Source organism: Marmota marmota, unplaced genomic scaffold, assembly GCF_001458135.2.
Source record: "Marmota marmota marmota unplaced genomic scaffold, marMar, whole genome shotgun sequence".
NCBI classification, from domain to species: Eukaryota; Metazoa; Chordata; class Mammalia; order Rodentia; family Sciuridae; genus Marmota; species Marmota marmota.
In genome coordinates, this window is record NW_026009015.1 from 20,068 (window position 1) to 30,903 (window position 10,836).

Below are 10,836 nucleotides of genomic sequence, written 5' to 3' on the forward strand. Positions count from 1 at the left end.
CACCTTTCTTTGTACAAAGTTTGAAACAAAACTATACTTCAAAACTACTGTCATGGTTGTCATTTCCCCATTTCATGTGAAAGGCTCTCTCCAGTGCCCCACCTCTACCCGCTATTCTCAGGTCTGATGAAGTCAAGATTCTCCCAGCAATGGACATGAGTAGAGAAGCTAGCAAAAAGTTAACACGGGACAAATGTTACAACAGTTAAAGCCCCCAAGGCTGACATACCTAAAAAGCTTGTCAAATCACTTCAGCTAGTTTCAGCATCAAATTAACAGTCTGCCTTTTAAACTGATTTCTCAAATCCCAAGGAGTTAACTGAATCATGGAATTGAATCAGCACTGTCTGTTCAATGTTTTCTCAGCGTTACTGCTCAAATGAGCACAGAGCCTTCTAGCCCTTGTGAGCTAGGCTTCTCAAGGGCAGGTATGAACACGGGCTGACCCAGAAGCAGGAGTAGAGTGGAAAGACCTATGGCAACAGCCCCCATCCTAATCCCTGGGCAGTTCCTTTACCTGTTTCCACTGGGGGATGGGAGCAGGGAGACCCTGCTCAGGCAGGCAGCAGGTCGGCTGGCTGACCCCACGCTCTTGTGTCGGCTGTGACACACAGGCCAAGTGTGGGTGGGGGACAGACATGGAGACAAAACAAAATAAAATACATTAAGGTAGGAAAAGACACCGAAAAAAAAAAAGTACCCATGGAAGACAGACATTGATCTATGAACTGTGGAGAAGGCAGGTGGAATTTACGGAAGGAAGGAAGGAAGGGAAGGAAGGAAAGGAAGGAAGGAAGGAAGGAAGGAAGGAAGGAAAGGAAGGAAGGAAGAAAGGAAGGAAGGAAGGAAGGAAGGAAGGGAGAAAGAAAGAAAGAAAGAAAGAAAGAAAGAAAGAAAGAAAGAAAGAAAGAAAGAAAGGCTTTGCAAAACAATCTCCAGGCCCAGAGAGTCTTCCTGGCCAATTCTAACAAACATTCAATGAAGACATCACACCAATTGTACACAATCTCTTCCAGAAATCAGAGCAGAGGGAACACTTGCAAGCGATGCCATGAAGGTAGTACTGTACTGATACCTGGAAAACTTCAGACTGGTGCTTTATCAGCAAAAGCCCAAAATTCCTCAACAAAATACACAAGAGCTCCAACCCAGCAGTATGTGAAAAGAATCACAAACCACAACCAAGTGGGTTTCATACCGGGAATGCAAAGGTGGTGCTTTCTCTCGCCAAAAATCAACATAATCCCACAGAGGTTGAGGTCAGGCAAAGAAGACAAATGACAGCATGATATGAAGGTACGAAGGAAAGCCATTTGACAAGACACAAAATCCACTGATGATATGAAATCCTCTGACACACAGGGAATGGAAGACCACTTCCTGAACCTGCTAAAGGGTATGTGCCCCCAAACCTGCAAGGTCAAGAAATGGAATGCTTTCTCTGTAAGGCTGAGAACAAGGTCAGGGTGGTGACTCTCACCACGACTGTTTGATGTCACCCTGGAAGTCCCAGACAGGGCAATGATGTCAGGAAAGGGAGCAGCACACAAATGAGAAAGGAAGAAATCAAATTGCCCCTTGGCGAAGATCTCATGACCGTGTATGCCACGTGGAACACCCCAACGTATCTCTGCTCAAACCCCTAGAACTAATAAGTGCATTTAGCAATGATGAAAGAGACAAGGTCAACACATGGAAAACCACCGTGAGCGTCACAAACTGAAACTGAAAAGCAACACGCAAGGGAATAGGTACGTACGAAACCAACGATAACAACAAAAAATTTACAGGAAGTGCCTGCGGAACACCTTAAGATCCTAATGAAAGAAATCAAAGAGGACCTAATTTGATGGAGAGAAACAATGTGTCCATGACGTGGAAGAGTCCATGTGGTAAAATAGTTAATTATCCCCAAGTTGTTCTGTAAAACTAATGCAATTCCCATCGAGATCCTGGCAGGAGTTCTGTGTACATACACAGTCTGATTCTGCGCTTCACCTGGAACGTCCAAATTTTCAAAAACAAGGATGAATTTGGGGGAGGTCTTGCCAAAGTTGCAGTAATCAAGACTGCCGTCTTGGAAAGGAGTAGACAGGTAGATTAACGGAAGAAAATACAGAGTCCGTAAACACACCCATGAAAATATGAGTTCTGATAGAAATGCGAAGGTGAATTCAAGAGAAGGGAGAATCTTTCCATTGAAAGTGTTGCATATCCGCGTGCCAGGATACCAACCTCGACCCCACCATTTTTATACACGGCTAACTGAAAATGGTTCAGACATCTAAAAGTGAAAAGTCCACTGGTGAGCCTCTCAGTAGACAACACAGGAGAACATCTCTGGAGCCAGAGGACAGGAAAGAGTAAGTCTTGAACGCGACAGCAAAAGCACGATCCACGAAAGAAAGAAAACTGATTAAACAGACTCCATCAAAATGTAAAACTGAAGCCAGGAACGATGGCACACACCTGTAGTTCCAGCTACTGGGGAGGCCGAGGGAGGGAGGATCACTCGAGCTCACCAGTTTCAGACCAGCCCGGGCAATACACAGAGACCCTGTCTCTAAAACAAAGGAAGGAATAAAAATTTCAACCAGCTTTGGCTTGGAAAAAGACAGTGTGTCGAGACGATGAAAAGCAGAGCTATGCATAAGGATCACAGATCTGACAAAGTCTTATATCCAGAGCATAGAAAGAAAGCGTCTGCAAAACTTACTGCTAAGAAAACAAAAAACCCCAAAGACTTGCATGTGAGCACGTGAAACAATGTTCAACATCATTAACCATCAGGGACCTGAACATTAAACCCGTGATGATAGTATCCCCTTACACAGTGCTACGATGGTTAAACGAGAAGCACTGGAAGTACTGAGGGCCGGAGGACAGACTGAACAAATGGAACCCTCACACTTTGCTGGCGAGAAGGCAAAAGACTACAACCACTCTGAATCTACAGTGATGCTTTCTCCTAAGCTAAACTTGTGTTCCCCTGAGGACCGAGGAATCCCATGCCTGCCTCTACCCCGGACCAGGAAAAACCTGGGTTCCCACAAAAGCCAGCACACGAATGTTTGCAGCAGCTCTTTCCTCAGATGAAAGGATAAACAAACTGTGGTGTCCACACAATGACAAGCTGCTCAGCATTCAAAAGGAATAGAGTATTGCTCTGAGATTCACCAAGATGTTGCATTATGCTAAAAGAAGGAGGCCCATATTGGAAGGCCACAGGCTTCCTGGTTTCAGATCCATGACCCTCTCTAAAACACACCACTGCAGGTCAGGGGAACAGATTTGTTTTTACCAGGGATTAGGGGTGGGGAGGTGTGTCTGCAAAGGGGCAGCAACAAGGAGTGTTGTGGGGGCAAAGGGCGAGTACACGGTCCTGATCGTGGTGGTGGCTACGAGCAGCTACACATGGGATAAAGCCTGCAGAACCGTACTCAAAAGAAAACAAAAATGTTGGTCTTACTGGGTGGTAGTTGAAAAACCCAAATGGCAGACTTTGCCACAAGGACATCTCTCTATATTTTCTCAATACACATGTCCTGAAGGAGTCTAAAAACGCTTCACATGCAATGCCAGATTGAAACTTCAGGGCAGCAGCCCAGGCTCTGTCCTTCTAGCCAACTTGGAAACCAAGACTCCACCGGTTTTCTTCAGAGCATACTGGCAATTGGCAATTTGTATTAACCAAGCATCAGAGCAGGAAACACAGAACAATATTAGAAATGTTTCAAATCATCTGACCTACAAACACAGACAAAGGTCCCAGAGAGAGTCTCCCTTAACACGTCAGTAAGTGAAAGCTGTTGTTTCTCAGGAGTTAGTCCAGTTACACCCTCTGGGCCATCGCCCTCCCAAATAAACGCTTATGTGTGAAACATCTGGAAACTGATCTTAGCCCCATTACCTCCCCAACTGATTTTTCACATGTCACAGGGACTCCCTCAGGATCATATTTCCTCATATGGAAAGGCGATTCTCGCAGAAAGAAAATCATTCTCACGAACACCTTTTTGTGTAGAAAAACCAAGCCTTTGGAAACATCAATTCACAACTGACCTGTGTCTTAATCACCCTTTGCTCTCCCTCTCTCCCCACACGGTTCCCGTGAACTATTTCACTGTCCTATCTCCAAACCACACCACAAGAAGGTCCTCATGATCTTCTCCAGAGCCATCAAAGGCACGGGGGCCTAGAGAAGTCCCCTATTTGGGGGGAGGGGAGCAGCCGAGTCAATCACTGTGACTTCCCATCCTTCATTATCTTATTCCTTTTCCTTTTTTCCACAGTCCCTTGTCCCAGAGGGATAAAGATCTCATATCAAATGTCTGCTGCAAGCACCATGGTTCTGGATTTACTTCATCTTCACACCCAGCTTCTGAAGAGAAGGAAAGGACCACTGGACACGAATGAACCCACCAAGTTTACTGGTCTGAGCTCAGTTCGGCAGGTGATGTCCCTCAGCAACCTCTTTGCCCACGGCTCTGGTGAATCTTACTTGTCAGTTCGGCTAGGCTACGGTGCCCAGTTGCTCAAACATTCATCTAGGTGTTGTTGTGAAAGTATTTGTGGGGGTGATGAACTTGCACAGTCACTAGACTTTAATTACAGTCCACTGCCCCCATCACGTGAGTGGCCTTCAGCCAATGAGCTGAAGGCCGCAAGAGCAGAGACTGAGGCTTCCCAAGGCAGAAGCAACTCAGCCTGAAGACCACAGACGCTCTGCCCGAGTTCTCAGTTTGCTAGCCTGCCTGCAGATTTCAGCCTCAAGACTGCAACTGTCATGTGAAAGTCCAGTGGTGTCATCTGCCCTCTGGATTTCAGACTTGCCAGTACTCAAGATCCCGGGGAGCCGACTCCTTAAAACCCATCTATCCATGTGCAGATGGTTATAGATACGCACAGATGCACAGGCACATGGACGTCCTATTGGTTTGGTTTCTCCGGAGAACCTTGACTCGTGTACCCACAACATACCACATCTTCCTGAAGTCCAACTCAAGAAACATTTACCGAGCTGCCATACTATCAAGTGCCAGGTGGATGACAAGATGCTTGACAGAAAACAGCCTCTGTTGACTTAGCGTCTTCCACGTGCCAGGAAACGTGGGCTGGGAGTTCCACATCCATTATCTCATTTGGTCTCATTTTACAAATGGGGAATCACAGGCCTACGGGGAGAAAGATGTCGGTGGCAGGGCCCACACTGGAATCTGGAGTGTGAGAGAGAGCTGGGGAGTAGTCTGGAGAATGGGGAGATGGGTTTGAACAGAGCAGATGGGACCAATTCATGGAGGACTTCCAAGCCACGCAGGAGCAATAAAAAGTCACACCCTCTGGGCACTGTCCTGGGGCATCCACCAAAGCAGAAGCAGCCCCAAACTACTGAGGAAAGAGCTGGAGCTGAACTGGATGGATCCACACAATAGAAGGCGAGGTGTGTTTATGGCTCCCAGATGGGGAAACCACCATGCAATGGCCAGCATTCTGGTGAGGCCCAGAAGAATGGGGCGGAGAAAGAAAGGCTCCTGGGCTGGCCAGAGAATGCTAATGTGACACTTACATTCTTTTCTCTAGGGTTCCCAGCATGGCCTGGGCCCCGCCTTCCTCCAGTGTGTCCCACAGAGGCACTGGCAGTTTTAATCATCGGAAACTATATTGCTCCCTCAAATAAAATCCACAACAGTCACTGTATCAGGCAGTCAGCTTTAGACAATGAGTGAAGAGGAATGAGACCTAAGCAGAGAGGTAATTTGCCAACTCACAAAACAGAGTGAAGAGGAAGGGTGGGCCCAGGCCAGGTATAATCTGTGACCCACCAGTTTGCCACCCAGGATCATCTGTTGGAGCTCTCCTTTTCGGCCATATCAGTTCTAGGACTGACATCCATACATGCCAATGTCCAAGGACAGGAAGGCACTTTCTACTCTCTGTATCTCTGCTGTAGCAAGGGAGCAGACCAGAAGCCCCCACAGACATTCCCTCTGGGTTAGTTCCCCATTCCTCAGTCAGTGGGGAGCCAGTGGAATGGATGACCATGGCAGTCTTGGATGAGAGATTTTGGAGGGGAGTGGTGCCTTGGAGGACTTTCACCTCTTATCCACCCTTGGGGATTCAGCTTAGAAAGAACTTCCTCCAGGAGGCCTTCTCTGGCCTCTTCCCCAAGCCCTAGATGAGCTCACACAGCACCCTGAATTTCCCCTCTCCCAGCCCCAGCCCCACTCAGTTGGCATCAGATGGTTCTGCCTGTCTCACTCACTAGCCCAGAAGCCAACAGTGGCCAGCGACTTGGCAGAATTTGCCCATCACAGAGCCCTGACCCCAGTGGACGTTCACGAACAGCCTGCAAATGAAGTAAGAAGAATTTGGGGTCCTCCACAAATGTCTCACTCTGTAAGTAAAACCCTATACAATCCGTACTGTCCCGTGTTGCAAGGAAGCAAATTCCTGCACCACAAAGTTGGGTAATAGCCCTAAGACCACACATCTAAGACAGGGGCAGAATTCCATGCCATGTCTGTCTGACTCCAGGTGCGTGTTTCTCTTGGGGGCAGGGCACTGCCTCTGTGGATTATCAACTGGCATGGAAGCCCGAGTTACAAAGTAATCCTGCAGGGGGAAGAGGCCAGCCAGGAAAGTCCTGGAGGCTGGCCCACGTGTCCAGAGCTGGTCCAGGGATCAGGCAACTGTCACAGCCAATGTTTACCTTCCCTTACTGGTACCAGGCTCTGTTCTCGGTGCCTGGAATGCTGTCCTCAACAAAGCCTGCTCAAACCTCCTGCCCTCATCAGCTTGCATTCTAGCCCGGGTGAGCAGAAGGTAAATAGCCGAACAAGTAAATGCATACAGTGTGGGGATGATGAGCACTGGGAAGAAAGCTGTGCTGATTTTGACGATCGAGACAAGGACACACGATACTTTTTCCAACTCTGCCTAATGTGATGACATATCCTTATAAAATGAGTTCATTTCAGTTCGGAAGAACTGAGTTCACATACTACTATCAACTACATAATACTATGATGGTTTTCCAGAAATGGCAAGACTCTACCAAAAATGGCTGAGATCCGTGCAAGGTCACTGTCTGCTGAAAAGCGTATGCCCACCTTATACAACGCCAGGGAAAAAGGAGTCTGAGTTCCAGACAATGCAGTGCCACGCTGCTGTTCTGTATCTTTGTCACCTGCACGGATTAGCTGTATTCTCCTCTATCAGGAAGAGAGGGGATAGTCTTGTCAGCGGCTCTGCTGCAAAAGAACATGGACATTAGCCAACACTCAGTGATGCCCGCTATCCAGCATGAAAGAAGAAAATGAAGACCAATGAAACGTGGTCCTGGCATGGCACTTGGGATCTTCCTGTAGGTGGGCCCAGAAGACACAGACAGGGAACCACAGTGGGAATTCAAAGGGGTGGGGGCAGGGAAAGGGTGAAGAGGAGGAGAGGCTGAAGCAGCAGGAGGAAGACAAGGGAAAAGTCTCCTCTTGCAAAGTGAAGAGCTCACCTGGTCACCCGGGTCACTGATCACTAGGTTCACATCGTCAATGCTGCTGATGCCATCGCGAGTGAGATCTATGCCTCTCACCTACAAGACAACAAAACCTGAATGGTGAGGTGTATTCACCTAACACTTCTTTGCTGATGGCACACTCTGTTCAGCGGTACCCTCAGTGAGGTACCCAAAGCAGCCATACCCAGAGAACAGAGCTCAGCCCCAGTAAGGAACATTCTAAGGTATAATATAAAGCAGAAGGGAAAAAAAAAAAAAAACCCTAGGTGCTACATTGTTACTAGAAACCTAAGAAGAGAGTAGGGATAGAAGACACAATGCTTCTCACCCCATCTCCTCAGAATAAGCAGAAATTCAAGCACAGGACCTGCCACGCCAGCTAATTCACTATATATATATATGTATATATATATATATATATATATTTTATTTTTCCCCGCCCGAGTAACAGCTGGTCTGACAGTTCCTATTCCCAACGAAGGGGAATACATGGCTATTGTGCTCATAGTATATGTCTCTGGACTCTCTACTGTGTGGGGATAAAAGGCATAAACACTCTCTGCATGGACGGAAAATGAAGTTGATATACTTTCTGCATCCACTCCTGCACACTCTATCCTCCTTGCAGGATAAAAGTCCTCAGCAGGCTCCCAGTCTTTGGGGGCAGGGAGCCAAACTGAAGATGAGGAAGAGGACCTGAGCTGGGGGAGCTGAAAACTCAGAGAAGGCCCTGAGGCCCAGGTGGTCAGGAAGGGCTTCTCCATGGGCGTGGTGCCCTAGGGAAAACGTAGGTTATCTATCCCTTACCTGACATACTCAGGGACAGAAGTATTTCAGAGTGTTTCGGGTTTTGCAAAATTTTCATATACCTAATGAGATTCTCTGGGAGGGGGAGACCCACTGAATTCATTTACGAGTCATACACACCTTGTACACACATACCCTAAAGATAGTTTCATATGATATCTTTAATTAAGGCGCCTGTGTGTATGTGTGCATACCCCCTGGGGAGTGAATCCAGGGCTTCAGGCATGCTAAGTACACCCTCTATCACTGAGCTACCCCACCCCCAGCCACTCTCAGAAATTTTGGGGTTTGGGAGCAGTTCGGATTGTGGAGTGTCAGAAGACGGAGACTCAATCTGTATTATCGCCCTTACTTGCAGATGAGGTACGTGAGGATCAGAAATGTTCAGCCACTCACTCAAGGTCACGGAGCTAGGTTGTGATGCTGGCCATTTCTCCGCTAGGTCTGTTAAAATACAAATATCTCTGTACCTTTCATCACACCAATCTCTCCTCTCACTACTGTCGCCTGTTTCAGTTTCCATCCGCCATCTTATACTTACCCGTGGCTCTCCTTACCTTTAAATTCTCATAATCTGATAAATATCAAATACAGATGGGGTGTTAGCACGGGATCATTACTCTAAGAACATAAATTTTCCTTGCAACGCACCAGAACCGAACATTTATCTTTAGTTTTTCTTCCACCCACACGCCGGGTCAACAAAATGGATCTGGGGCTTAGTTTTAACTCAGCTAGTCACACAATCCCAAGTCTGATTTCCAATGTAATGGACATCTGACTGCAAAGAGCATGACCAGCGCCTCCCTATGAAAATCATTCCCGGAGCATTTTCTCAAATGCCAGTGATGGTCCAGGCTAAGAGACACTTTGACAGGGAGCTGTTGGGATTCTGCTCCTGAAAACAGAGAACTGCTTCCTCTCTGGCCTTTCTCCCTGTTGCTGGTACCCCAAGAGGCTCAGCCAAGCAAGGCCACTCACTGGCCCTTCTTGGATAAAACTAACACTACCCTGACGCACGCAGGTCAACACACAAATGCAACACACCCCATAGGACCCTGTGAATCTAGGGAAACCGCAAGGGAAGTGCCAGTGGAAATCTGTCAGCCTATCATGACACCAAATTTCTGATCCCACCCAGGTCAACTGCCCAGGATCGGCTGCACTGCAGCCAACGGGACGACCAAAGATGCCCTCCCTCTCTGAACATCACACACTGCAGCTCGCATAGTGATTTGATGGAAAAGGTCCAAACACTTGCATGCGAATGCAGGAATCACAGAGCCTACTAAGAGCCTGCCTGCTTCTAAGTCACATCCTGAGCCCTCTGGGTCTCACGCATCCTGGGAAGACTTTCTCTGACGTTTCCATTTGGGAAATGTCGCCTTCCTTGAAATCACTTCAGAGATTTTTGTCTCCTATGGTGGGGTGGGAGATGAGGCGGAGTGGGAGGCGATACCGAGGAAACAGGTTATTTCTGAACCTGTTGAACACGGATTCGAGCACCCAGCTGCTTAAGGATGCCCACAGGAAGTTTCAGTCCTATTTCTCGGCTTCAAAACGCCGGGCCCCAGCTAGAGAAAGAGAAATACGCCACACGCAGACTGCCCACCCGCCATTCTGATAAGGACGAGATGGGGCGTCTGAGAAAAACAACGGTCCCCTCGGAAAGCGCCCTTCACGGCTGGCCAAAGGAGGACTCCGGTCCCAGGACCCACAGGCGCACCTGGCCTGGTCCAGGAGGTTCTCTCCGAGTCTCTCCCCCACCCCCTTCTCTTCTCCTTCTCTCACCCAGCCGGTGCCAGGGAGACTCTGTATCTCCCCCTCGGCCTCCCTCTCTCTCCGTCTCTCGGGGTCTCCGGCTCCCTCTGCGTCTGTCTCTCTCCCAGCCCCCTCGCCTCCCAGTCTCTCTCAGTCTCTCCCTGTCTCTCTGTGGCTCCCACGCTCTCCGTCTCTCCGAGCCTCTCTCCCACCCGCTTCTCTCTATCTCTGTCGCTCGGGCTCCTTAGGTCTCGGTGTCACTCGGGCTGTCTCACGCGCGGTCTTTCTCCGGAACGGGTCCGGGCGTCTGCTCGCCGGCGCGCCGCCAGCTCTCCTCAGCCCTGGTAACGCACCGCGGCGCTTGGAAGGAAAGGGTTAAGATCACCGAGAGGAGCCGCCCTCCGGAGGCTAGAGAGGCCGCGCCAGGGAAGGCGGGGTCTGTGGGCCTGGCGTGCGTCAGAGGGCAGGGACGCCTGGGAGGAGAACGGGGACCTGGGTTCGCTGTGGCAGCTGCAGTGCGAGTCGGGAAGGGGACGGCCCCGCGTTGCTCCGCGGAGCGGCAGGGTAGGGGGTCGCGGCCCGCGCGTTCCCTCTCGGCCCCGCGGAGCGGCGGCGTCGAGGCCGCCCGCCGTCCGGGCAGCGCACCGCCGCGGGCCCTCGCGACCTCGAGAGCGCGGGTCCGGGACTTGGCGATGCTCGCCGAGGCCGTGGGAAGAGATTCCGGGCAGCGGAGGTGACGTCACAGGCGGGGCTCG

The 10,836-nt window shown here is 49.4% G+C and overlaps 1 protein-coding gene and 1 long non-coding RNA gene across 20 annotated transcripts in view; one reads left to right on the forward strand and one right to left on the reverse strand.

Annotated features, from left to right (window-relative positions):
- LOC107133804 (protein FAM156A/FAM156B-like) overlaps positions 1-10,713 on the reverse strand; it is a 19,332-nt gene extending 8,619 nt beyond the window's left edge. For 5 of the 14 annotated variants that reach the window (XR_007345434.1, XR_001502393.2, XR_007345435.1 and 2 more), the window contains exons 1-3: positions 8,673-9,630; positions 7,508-7,588; positions 7,110-7,250 (exon numbers count right to left, since the gene is read on the reverse strand). The gene's annotated coding sequence lies outside the window, so the exon portion shown is untranslated. Of the gene's footprint in view, positions 1-800; positions 5,175-7,109; positions 7,251-7,507; positions 7,589-8,672; positions 9,631-10,111; positions 10,245-10,293; positions 10,497-10,573 lie in introns of those variants that run through there. The other 9 variants (XM_048797739.1, XM_048797737.1, XM_015475986.2 and 6 more) reach the window with 9 other exon arrangements.
- Positions 10,567-10,836, forward strand: part of LOC107133805 — a 14,590-nt gene continuing 14,320 nt past the window's right edge. For all 6 annotated transcript variants that reach the window (XR_007345441.1, XR_007345439.1, XR_007345440.1 and 3 more), the window contains exon 1: positions 10,567-10,814. This is a non-coding gene — a long non-coding RNA (uncharacterized LOC107133805). The remainder of the gene's footprint in view (positions 10,815-10,836) is intronic.